Genomic DNA, 12,688 nt, shown 5'->3' with positions numbered 1-12,688 from the left:
ACATATTGATGGCGGTTCACCAATTACTCCAAATGGAACTGCTCCTCACAAATGGGACGACCAGCGTAAATTATTCCCAGAAACTTGTGTTGTCATTATCAGTAGATGTATTTTTAAACCATTGACTATGAAGTATGTATGCTGGGATTGTCACAGAAGAGACTATGGCCCTCATTCAGAGCCGTACGCTCTGAGCAGAGCGCACGCTCTGAATGAGGGCCGGGCTCCATTTTCATGGAGCGTCCTCCTGGACGCTCGTATAGCTGTGGGTCACCACCCACAGGCTATACGAGTGTGCATTGTGATGGCCGCGATGGTCGAGACCATCGCGACCATCGAAATTGCGAGCCGGAGCCTGCGGTTGAGGTTTACAACCGCAAGCTCCGGAGTGATTTTGGCTCTATCAGAGCCAAAATCACTCCCACTGACATCACTAGTGATGTCAGTGGGCCGGCTTCTGACGGGAGGCGTTCCCGTGGGAACGCCCCCGTCAAGGAGGCACGCCCCCGGCACGCCCACCAAAGGGGGCGTGCTGTCAATCAACATTGACAGCACGCCCCCTTTGATCGGACACAACGAGCGAAGGACTTTCCTTCGCTCGTCGCGTCTGGCGCATGCGCACGACGGAGCTCCCTCCGTCGTGCGCATGCTCAGTCCATAACATCGACCCACTTGCGAGCGGACAGCCGCTCGCGAGTGGGTCTGAATCAGGCCCTATGGGTTTTAAAGAACCTCCGATTATAAAAGTTTATCCAATATAAATAGGTACCTTGCGATATTCACAAGTGTTTATGGGAGGTTTCCATGCTATCGCCCTCCTTGTAACATTTATCATAGGGATGGTCATCGATGGGCTGCCCATTGATCGTTACCATTGATGGCACAAAATCATCTTTGGTGAACCATCGAAGGTTTCCACCCTTCGACGGCCACCGCTGCCGGGGGGATCAGCGTGGGCCTGTCGGCATTAGGAGCGGGCCGCCAGGGGGCGGGGCTGAGCCCCATGATGTCGGGAACAAGAAAAATAACTTCTGGTCCCTGTCTGCCTTTAGATATTTACCATCGATGGCCCGACCATCGGTAGTGAACCATCAATGGTTCTTAACTATTGATGGTCGATGACCATCCCTAATTTATCATTGCCTTTTTAGGCACTGAAAATCACATGATAAATGATAGGAGGAGGACAATAGCTTGCAAACATACATGCCAAGCATCTCCATTAGTGAATCTCCTGATGGGCTCAGTGACGGGTATTGTGGTGTGCAGAATGGGAATCGCAGTTTTCTCCTTTGTCGATTCAGAAAACATTAAGCTTGTTATTTTGTATTTGTATATGCTAGCTCTATTATATTAGGAAACTTGCCATTAGTTGTCTTTACAACTAACGTCCTCAATATTGTTAATTGCCTGCACTTTAGTTTTTGTTTCTTTCTTATGAAACACTGTAAATTGTTGTGTGGTTAGGCCGGGGGCGTACATACAGCAGCATTGTGCTGAGGGCTTAGAGGACATGCTTGTAAGTAACTGAATATCTAGATCAGGCGCAAAAATGTATATATATTAATAATCAATTGTTACCCGTATTGCAGCTCCCAAAAAGATTCTGGAAACACTAAATACACAACAGAAAAATTACACACATGGGAGCGCTATAATAAAAAGTTACAAATTCATTTAATATAGCATGTTTGTTAGGATACGTTTTACACCTCAAGGTGGTGAGGCTGATTCACGGTGAGGAGGTTGAGCTTGAAAAGCCAGCATTTGGGTTTATTGATCCTTATATTGTATACCTGGATAAATGTACATGTTAATTCACAAAGTGGATCTCTGCATTCTAAACGGCCTTCTAAAGGCATAGTGGACTTTATATTTGTTCTTCTTGAGGCGATTTTGCCCTATTTTCTACTAGTTTTTATTTATTTAAATTATCTTTGGCCATATTAAGTGGTTTTATTATATGCAAGGTGTAAAACATATCCTAACAATCATGCTATATTAAATTAATTTGTAACTTTTTATTATAGCACTCCCTTGTGTGTACTTTTGTTGTTGTAAGTAACTGTTCTGTGGCGCGTGTTGGGTAATGCAGGACAACAGAGTCTACACAGCCCTCTGCGGCCTTCATTACTTGGATAATTTGTAAGCAATATTTGGTAACGTTAAGTGCACACTTAGTTGGTTCTAACTATACACATTGCAATGCCACCATTGCAGGGGAGACATTTGGACTGAGTCCCCAGTTCTCTTCCACAGTCACTGAGGTAGGATAAGGTTGTATGATGCCTGAACAGTCCAATAGCTGTTATATTACCACAATGAAGCCTCAGTAACATGCCTGATCATACTCATTCCGTCATTTTGGGGCCAATAACGCTTCTATATGGGTAAAATGTACTATTATTGCAGCGTGTGTGGCCAGCATTAAACACAATAAAGCTTGTTCTTTTATATGATTATCCCATCTCCCATCCTTAGAGGAAGCGTAGATCTGACACTGTATTTTCCATGAGGAGGGGCTGACTGCAGCGTCCTTCAAATGGATTCCTGACTGTACATCTCTGGGTAACGCAAATATATTTAATTCTGATAAGTTCAATTGACTTGGCCACATTTATATATTTGTGAATGTTGTTAGTTGCTCTTGTCATGTTTAAGTATTTTTAGACCTTCCACACCCAAAGCTCGTTTATACAGAACAGTCTGAACTTCAGCTGTAGTTTTAAGAGAAAAAACAGACTTTGTGAAAACGTGTGTGAGAGGGAGACTGTCCTCCATTTTGCCCTGTGTTATTATAGTGTTGCTGTGGCCTGCACGCTCTCTGTCACTGGCTCAGTGACTTCATAGGCTGCGTTCTGACTTATGTTGCTTCTGATTGGCTCCTTAACCTGCGTGCAGGCCACAAGTGCACAAACTTGCTGCGTGTCAACATAACACACCAGTGTGATTGTAATGAAGATGTTTTCCCACTTAAATGTTTTACCCTGGTAGCTGCAAAGTTCTAGTGCTGGCGATTGCTAGAAACGGGAAGAGTCCGGCGTATGCTTCAGCAAAGGTAATGCATCAACTAAACCGTTATATCTATCAAAATCACTGCAAAATATGCTAAACTAAAAATATATATTATAAGATGCCTTAGAACTACGTCAACTGGTTATAAGTGTCCAACATTGGTTTTAGCACAACCAGAGGGGGCCGTCAGATGCTCACAGAAGGTAGAAGTTATTATATACTGCTTTGAAACCTCAGCCCACAAAAAGCCAGTCTCCTTCATTCTCTTTGGCTGAGGTTTCCTGTGTCTGACACTAACTGTGTTATGTGTTCCCTGCAATACTTAGAATGGAAAATATACCCAGTAAGAATATACTGTATTAGTCTTAATAGGTCCTTCTGCTCGTAGAATGATATTTCTCCAAACGGTTGTTAGTATAAGGCCTTATTGCTTGAGCCCATGGTAACATTAAATGTCCTCAGTCCCTGACAGAGTGGCTGATTTATTAGTTATGGAGCATACACATGGTCAGATTTGTCAGATGAACGATTTTACCAAAGATTTGAACGATTTCTGACTGCATTAAAATGAACGGAATCGTCGAAGTCTGACTGCAAACACATCAGATGTCAGATATCGTTATCTGACCATCGGGAACGCGCATCGTTCAAATCGTTCATCTGACAGATATGTCAGATTTTCCTTCTGATATGAACGATTGAACGATTTTTTAAATCGTTATCGTTCAGATCTGAAGGAAAATCTGACCGTGTGTATGCACCATTAGTTAAACTTTTTCATTATAGTATGTGTAAAAATCTGTTAGGGCATATAGTAATCTTTTTCAGGCCTGTGCCCTTGGTGCCATAAATTCATCCCCAGGGCTGCCAAGAGATTTGTCGGCCACTGTTACTTTGAGGCATGGTCCCGCGCAATCTGGGTATCCACCTCAGAAGCTGCCTTCACGGCGGCACTTTGTTGCCACTCTGCTCGTCCCCAGCATCTATGCCCAATTGAGGATATTAACAAAAAACAGCAACCATTAAGTACCAAAATCCAATCTCCACCTCTGGGTAGCTACCCCAAGGGGGCAATACCACCAACTTTGTGGGACCACTGGTGTATGCAATGCCAGTATTTTAAACATGCATGGGATGGGTTCCTGAACTGGAGAGCTTACAGTCTAGATTGATGAAGTGAGATCTGGATATGCAGGATCAAAATACAATGTGACAAGCTCTCTGTGTGGTTAGCGCAATTCTAGGCATAAGGTGCCAGAACTATCAATTTGACACACAGAAATAAAACACAAAAATCAGAACAGACAATGCTTAGAATTGTAACATTAGGGCATATATAGGAGTTCCCCAAGGCTCTGTTCTTGGACCGCTCCTTTTCTCCATTTATACGTCCTCTTTTGGTGAACTCATAAACTCCTTTGACCTCCAATATCATCTCTATGCTGATGATACTCAAATTTACCTTTCCACCCCTGAGCTCTCCCCCTCGCTCCTCACCCATATCTCAAGCTGTCTCTCTCTGGATGTCCCAGCGCTTTCTTAAACTTAACATGTCCTAAGACTGAGCTGATCATCTTCCCTCCCTCTTCCACTACCTCACTTCCCACAATTTCATTATCTATTGATGGCACAACTATCTCCTCTAGCCCCAAAGTGCGCTGTCTTGGAGTTATCCTAGACTCCTCCCTCTCCTTTAAACCACACATTCAGCACTTCTCGCAGTCCTGCCGTTTCCACCTAAAAACTATCTCCAGGATTAGAACCTTCCTCTCATCCACTCACTGGTCATCTCCAGATTGGACTACTGTAACCTTCTCCTAGCTGGCCTCCCAGTCTCTCACCTCTCTCCACTACAATCTGTTCTCAATGCTGCTGCTCGGCTCATCTTCCTCTCCAGACGTTCTACATCTGCTTCCCCACTCCTTCAAGCCTTACACATGCTCCCCTTCCCCTTCAGATGCCAAATCAAGGTTCTTACACTCTCCTACAAAGCCCTCACCAAATCCTCTCCCACATACATTTCTGACCTTCTTTCCCTTCACACTGCCGCCCGTCCACTTCGCTCAACAAATGCATGCCGCCTCTCTTGCCAACTGATTACTTTCTCCCACTCCCGCATCCAAGATTTTGCCCGTGCTACTCCCCACCTTTGGAATGCTCTCCCTCTCCCCATCAGACTCTCTACCTCTCTACAAATCTTCAAATGGGCTCAAGACCCACTACTTCATCAAGGCCTTTCAGCACTCCTCCTAACCCACCTCATGCTCTTTCCTCCCTATCTTCCCTTTCTGTAAAAAAACTCCCCTTTAGAATGTAAGCTCTCACGAGCAGGGACCTCTTCCCTCATGTGCTTCTCTTTTACAGTTTCTTCTACTCTCTACTCCCCAAAAGGGCACCTAACACGTCTCTGCCAACTCCCTGCTGCTTAGTGTTAGCGCTTTAATGGCTATTGCAGCAATGTATATAAGTCGTGTCCTTGTCCTGCACTGTAATGTACTGTAAGTTACTTGGTTCTTGTTCACTTACTGGTTTTATGTACTATGTAAGGCGCTGCGGAACACTTGTGGCGCCATATAAATAAAGAATAATAATAACAATGCCACTCACACTCCAGTTTGGAACCTTTAATACCTAGCCCTCGCCTACTTTGTGTACTATCATTATACCTAAACTTTTACCTGTGGAAGACCTAAGAATCAGTGGGAAATAGTTTGTATCTATTTAATTCCCGACCATCTCTATATTACCCCCCGAAAAAAAAACAATAATTAAACTGGATGTCATTAAACAAGGAAAAGTTGATGAGCGTTGTTTAACATGTTACAGGTAGTATCATGAATACAAAATTGTTTGCATTTATGAAGTTAATAAGAAAAGTACACAATTTAATGGAACTGGTTAAGTCTAAAAATGTGTTTGAGCTATCGGCTGATGGCATTAAAACATATTTTCCTATATCATTTTATAATACTTTTCATATATTTTCTGAAACGTAGGCTACTTAATACAGTATAATTTTCAGCTTGACTTTGAGATATTAAATGGAGCATTCAAAGAAATAACCAGTGTATACAGTGGTACATATGCTCATCTACAGCTGATAAGTGACTGTAAGGTGTTCAAGCACTAATATCTATACTCAGGCTGAATGACATCACAAGACTTACTTATGATGTAAGTCGGTGACATGACCATTCTAGATGCAGCTGTCACACCTCAGCCTGGCTACATGCTAACAGGGATATCACATTTCTGTCTATAACACTTTTTATGAGTGATCAGCCATAGTGCAGCCAAGTGCATGTTACTAGGTTTCTGTATGAGTGATGTTCTGCAAGGGATAAATGGTTTCAAATGAGTGAAATGCAGTGACCCAAGATGGTTATTTTGATATCTGACCAAAAACTCAAATATTCAGGATATTTTCCTGGGCTAGTCCCAATTTTCAAGGCTCGGGGGTGTCCAGATAACAGGCATGTTTGTAGTACGATCTAATTCAGTTGGATCATAGTTTGGATGGATCAGGGCATTACATCATTTTCCTGATCTGGACTTGGAAAAAGTCAAAACCCTAGTGTGATATTTATTTGTATGGTTCCTTTCCAAGACATCTTAAGAACCAAATACAGCACGGAGAGCTAGGTCATTACAAGGCGCCTATTTAAACAAAACTATCTACAATGTCTGGCTGTTGTAGCCAGTCTGGTGTACAGTTGAGATGGAATTGATACCATGTTTTACAATTGCTTGGTCAAAGTACTAATTTATATATTAGGAAGGAACTCAACATTTACCTTGGTGTGTCAGAAAAAGAACGGGTTACAGAGTAAACCGAAAGAAGATGGTAATACTCACTGTACGAGCTGCAAAAATGCACGTTTGTCTGCTGAGTGGATTAAGAGGCACACAGCCACTTCCATGGTACTGCCCCTGTAAGAAGAGGATACACCGGGCTTTGCTGGCTTGTGGATCCCTCTGCAAATGCCTATGGCGGGAACAGTAAAATGTCACCTGAAAGTATTGTCTAGCTAACACTATAGGGCAACCACATTCATTTTAATTTTCCCAGTTTTCTCCTAAAGCACCGCTTTCTGCAAAAAGGATGCGTGTCCTCCTCACACACAGAGATCGTCCCCCAAAACTGTACCTGTAAACCATAGTTATCCATATCTCAAAGGGGAATGGTTAGCTTGCCCTTGCACACACTCACTGTAGCGCTTGAGCTGATGCTCTCTCTTGGGACTGTCACCCACCTCTTCTGTGACAGGGATGCCGTAGGCCATTGATGGTTAGCCACCAATGGGTGATTGTTTTGCCTACAGGGGTAGAGGTCCCATGGTTGTGCCCCATCGATGGCAGAAATTTGCCAATGTTTTTGTTTGCCAGTGTGTGATGGAGCAGGACTTGTGATGCTTAGCCCCACCTCTTCTCTGATTGGCCCACCACATTCTTGTGACCCACAGTAGCGATGCCCATCAATGGCTCAAGCAGTCAGAGGCTTTCAGTCAAATTGTAAATTTTTTCCTGCCATCGATGGTGAACCATTTAATAGCCATCCCTATTGACGGTATAGATTTCCTGTTTAGATTGCCACCTTTAACCCTTGGGTTCTGAGTGGCAGACTGGGTTACATGCTCCTGCTAGTAGTTTCTCAATTCAGGTTTCCAAGCTCTCACTTCCCTCTGCGCCAAACTCCTCCAATGAGCTCTTATATATTTAGAATGACTCTTAATTGCATTCACTATCTTGGTGACATACAAACTCAAAACTCATACATGAACTTAGCTTGAGCCATTGATGGGCATCGCTACTGTGGGTCACAAGAATGTGGTGGGCTAATCAGAGAAGGGATGGGGCTAAGCATCACAAGTCCTGCCCCATCACACACTGGCAAACAAAAACATTGGCCAATTTCCCCGAATTGTCTGACTTCACTCAGGATAAGCATAATTGTGACCCTATCCTTTGCCGATTAATGCAATGGTTTCCAGCATCGGAGGTGTCACGATGATGCAATTCTTCACAAATTAAATGGATGGCTCTGTCCATCAGAGCTCCCTGAAATTTGTGAGTCTCCTGAACTTCTAGGGGAAAAGGCAACTGTTCTTTGTTCCTGCCCCGAGGATAGTGCCTTCAATCACATAGAACATCACCAAACCTGTGCATCCAATGGGTGTAACACACTGAAATCGCAAATCATTACAATTCAATCTGATGTGCTTGGAATATAGGGCCTGATTCAGGTTGGATCGCAAAGCTACGTTCGCACGCACACGGCCGCTGCAAATATATGCTAATGAATGCATTCGTAGTGCCCTCGCAGCACAAGATGCAGACGCCCAACACTACATAAAGCCACCCCCTTACCCTATTCTCACATCCGTACTAATGTGCAAGTATGCGAAATCATCGGTAGCATCAGAGCTACACGCATACTTGTGGTTGACATGACCCTGCCGCATAAGTTAATAAACTTCCTGCACGCAGTGAGTACTCAGACTGCGTATGGGTTCACTGAATAAATTATGCACGCCCCTGCAACGGCGTTTGAATGCCCTGACACGCCTGCGTTCGCATGACCATCACCCCCCACAAACGCCACTTCCTGTTAATCAGTGATGGGTGTACGTACTGGCTGCGATTGCATTCCCGATCGCACCACCTGGTTTGCGCACAGCGTCTTATACGGGTGCGCAGATTGCAAACATCGGCCGGCTGCGTGCGAACCAACCTAAATCGGGTCCATAGTTACCTATTGTGTGTTCAATATTATCTATGCCGGAGAAAAACAAATCCTGTAATTTTACAGTGAAGCCACTAGGAGGTGTTTTCCGATGCCTGTATGCCTGACCCAGTAAAGTCAATTAATGTAGACTTGTTGCCATGTTATTAAAAAGAAAAGTGCACAGCCGCTTAGTTTTCAGGAACCTAACCTTGTCTCTGGAAATTATTATCTCTGAAAACATAATTTTTCAGAACATTTTTATGGCAAACCATTTACCTCAGAAAAATATTAAGCGGCAATAGATGGCAACATTCACTGTCATTATCAGCTAGGAATAAATTGTCCGTATTTCTGCACTACAGATGAGTGTACAATGATTCATGGCAGTGGAAGAATGAGAAGCAAATTTCCTTAAATTCCCTTTAAAATATAATTAAGCTGGGTACACAGTAGGTGATTTTTTTTGTAAACTACTTGCCAATTTTCTGGCGGATCGAAACGACAAATTGTTCAAATCGTCCATTGTGTACGCACTGTGTGTGCCCCCGCGGGTCGTCCGTCTCATCTGAAGATCTGCCGTACCTGCCGCTCAATCTGAAGATACCATCAACGATTGTCTGCAAAATGTGCAATGTGTACGCACTCTTGGACGATGATTAATATATAGTTCCAACCTGGCTGATGTGGACGTCACCTTAGGCACTCCCATCTACTCCATTTTGTGGCTGGATTGTCGTTTGAGAGAGGACGCATCAGGAGCATCTAGAGGATTTTATCTGCAGTCCCAGCCCGTTCTGAACTTCTCTGGTATGTTTAAGGTGATGTCCATACAGCATGCCTGCACCCCTATTCTCCCATGTGTACTGCTGATGCCTATGTACCTAGTGATATCCATGTGTATAATGCACCTCTATTGCCACTTAGACATGCCCCTGCAACGATCTATCGTTTGGAAGATTGCACGGTGTTTATATCGTTTGTCTGGGAGTTCAAGTGAAATCGGGACGACCATGGCGTCGTTTGCACATCGTCTAATGTGTACCCAGCTTTAGTTCATTCACTTCTTGCACTAGTCGTCGTTCAATCCAAATTTAAGGGGAGACACGGAACAAGTGACTTAGGAGAGACCCCTTCCTCAGTTTTCAACAGTCACAGTAGCACAGGCCAATGGGAAGGCAGCCCTGCTTGTGGTATCCTATTGGTCCATGCAGTCACCCCCCTAAGCTGCTCTCACAGCCTAGTAGGTGCGGCAGTATGTATGGGCCAATGGGAATGCTGATCCCATCTTCAAGCAATGGGGGGTTTCCGGGGCCTGCCTGTATACAGGAAGAGGTGATGATTATATTATTAATAGTAGCCCTCGTGTGTGTGTGTATATGTATATATATATATATACACACATACACACACAAACACGTCAGTCCCAATACCGGCACTCACTCCTCTTGGTGGGGTTAGCTGTGGGGGGTGCCCACTGCATTACCAGAGTATCTCCGGAATCTGTAGCAGCAGGGTGTAGTCTGTCTAATTGTACTATCTTTGGAGGTTGAGTGCCGCTGCAACCTACCACTGTAATTGTTAAATTATATATATATATATATATTTTATTTATTATAAAACATGAGAATCTCCAGGACTCGCATAAGAACAAGTCACTTGATAATTACGTTGGTGCCCTCCATAGGACTATGGCCCTCATTCAGACCTGGTCGCAAGCGCTGAGCGCTCGCAACCAGGACGATGTTTAGGCCCTGCGCATGCGCAGTGGCCGCACTGCGCGTATACAAGCCCCGGAGTGAGAGGGAAATTCGCTCCGGAGCTCACTACAATAGGGGCGGCTGTCGATGTTGATCGACAGCTCGCCCCGTTTTGTAGGCTTTGCAGGGAGGGGTGGTTTCAGAGCAGGAAGCTCCCAGGGGCTTGCGGTTGCCGAGACCCAACCTTAGGGTCTCGTCGCAAGCCCTGATCCATCGCGACCATCAACCTGGTCGATCGCTAAAGCTGTGGGTGGTAACCCACAGCTTAGCTAGCGACCAGGAGGCCGCACTTCAAACCACAAGCGGCCGCCCTCATTCGGAGCGAGCGCTCGCTTCTTGCGACTGCCTCTGGATGAGGGCCTATATCCCATAAGCAGTAAATGAAATGAGGGCGGTACTGAGACGTCTTTTAAATGCAATAGAAATCACTCTTTAATCCAACATTTCGGGCAGCCGCCCGTCATCAGGGGTAAAGTTACATACACACATAAGGCAATTAATCCCCCAAGCGCACTCACCTGGATGGACGCTGCCTCCATATATATACTGTACGTACCTGATGTTTGTTAATCTTTTTGACGTTGCTGTATTATTGGCCATCCTGACGAAGGTTCAGCAGGAACCAAAACGTTGAGACGTGGCATTATTGGCATTGGATGATGAGCTACATAATTTGGTGAGTGCCCTCTTTCCAGACTCAATATAAAAAACTGAACACACAAAAAACACATTTACAACTTCCAACTTGTGTATACAGTATAGATTTGAAAAATACAATCAATAGTCAGAAACACATTAACATAGGACAAGACAAACATAACAGGGATACACAGGGGAAACTATAAGGGGGGGAGGGGCATCAGGAATAATAGAGGGCAGAACGCAGATATCTAAAACATATAGTAAAAGTATGTGGTCATTCATGGTCTAGTTAGCAAATGTTTCAATCTACATCTCATAGCCTGACAGGGCTGATAATTAAACTAGATCCTGTGGTATCAAATCCTTGTAGGAGGCAGAAAATGTAAAGTCCATCCATGGTTTACATAGTGCTACATAGTCCGAATGCTTTTCGGGAGTTGAGTAAAAGATTTTGTCCATTGACGTAAAGAAATCCAAGCGTTGGCACCATTCCCAAGGTGAAGAAAGTACAGAAGAACGCCAACGAACTGGGATCACTGCTCTGGGTATATCCGAATGTGATAAAAGCCAAAAATCAGGCCCAGTCGGGACAGGCGAACCCAGAATCTCTGATGCCAAGGCTATAATCGCTTACCAAAACGGAACGATCAATGGGCAGTCCCACCAAATGTGGAACAACGAAGCCCTATCCTGATGACATCGCCAACAGAGCAGGGACACTCCTGGAGAAAACTTATGCAATGTAACCGGGCAACGATGCCACCTCATCAGTACTTTATACTGTGTTTCCACAGCTTCCGTTTTTGGACGTTTTAATAGATGTGAGTGCAAGAATAATGTGTGTATATATATATATATATATTCAGCCTAATCCATTGAGGAAGAGCCTTATTTTTCCACCTGAAGCCTTTAGTTTAAAACATCAGTGTATAGAATAAGGCCTATAAAAGTTGGGCTTTATGCATAAAAAGACCATTGTGATCCTGATCTTATTGAGGGAATTACTGATCCATTCCTTACTGATATTTCCTGAATTTTAGAATATTTATGTATGTTGTATAACCTTCAAAGTAAAGGATAGCCCCTGTAGCAGCAAGCAACTGGAAGAATCATGTCCCTGAAAGGGTGAATTTCATTACTGCAAAAGTGAAATATTGTATAACAAATTGCCAAACTGTATATGATTATATACTCTGTAAAAGTACTAATTTAATAAATTGTGGCCATAAAAAGTTTGTGTTTAAGGGTGGCTATAATATATTTTTATTAATTGTATGGGCTTTTGATACAGACAGATGAGCAAGTCGCTCAGTTTAAAACTCCATATGGATGACCATTGACGATATGACTTGGAAGGTATTATTTTGGCCAGTAGATGTCAGGAGAGACCTATCTTACCCTTGTAAGAACGCTCTAGTATAACAAATATGTAGAGGTTTGGAGGCTATGGGCCTGATTTAGACTTGTACCCTATTAGCATAGTAGCTGCATCTTTGCTCGCAGCAGCGATATTAAAATATGGTTTGCCGCAGGAGGCATCTTGTGCAAA

Source organism: Taudactylus pleione, unplaced genomic scaffold, assembly GCF_031769625.1.
Source record: "Taudactylus pleione unplaced genomic scaffold, aTauple2 ptg000329l, whole genome shotgun sequence".
In the NCBI taxonomy this organism is placed as follows: domain Eukaryota; kingdom Metazoa; phylum Chordata; class Amphibia; order Anura; family Myobatrachidae; genus Taudactylus; species Taudactylus pleione.
Note: the sequence above shows the minus strand (reverse complement) of the source record.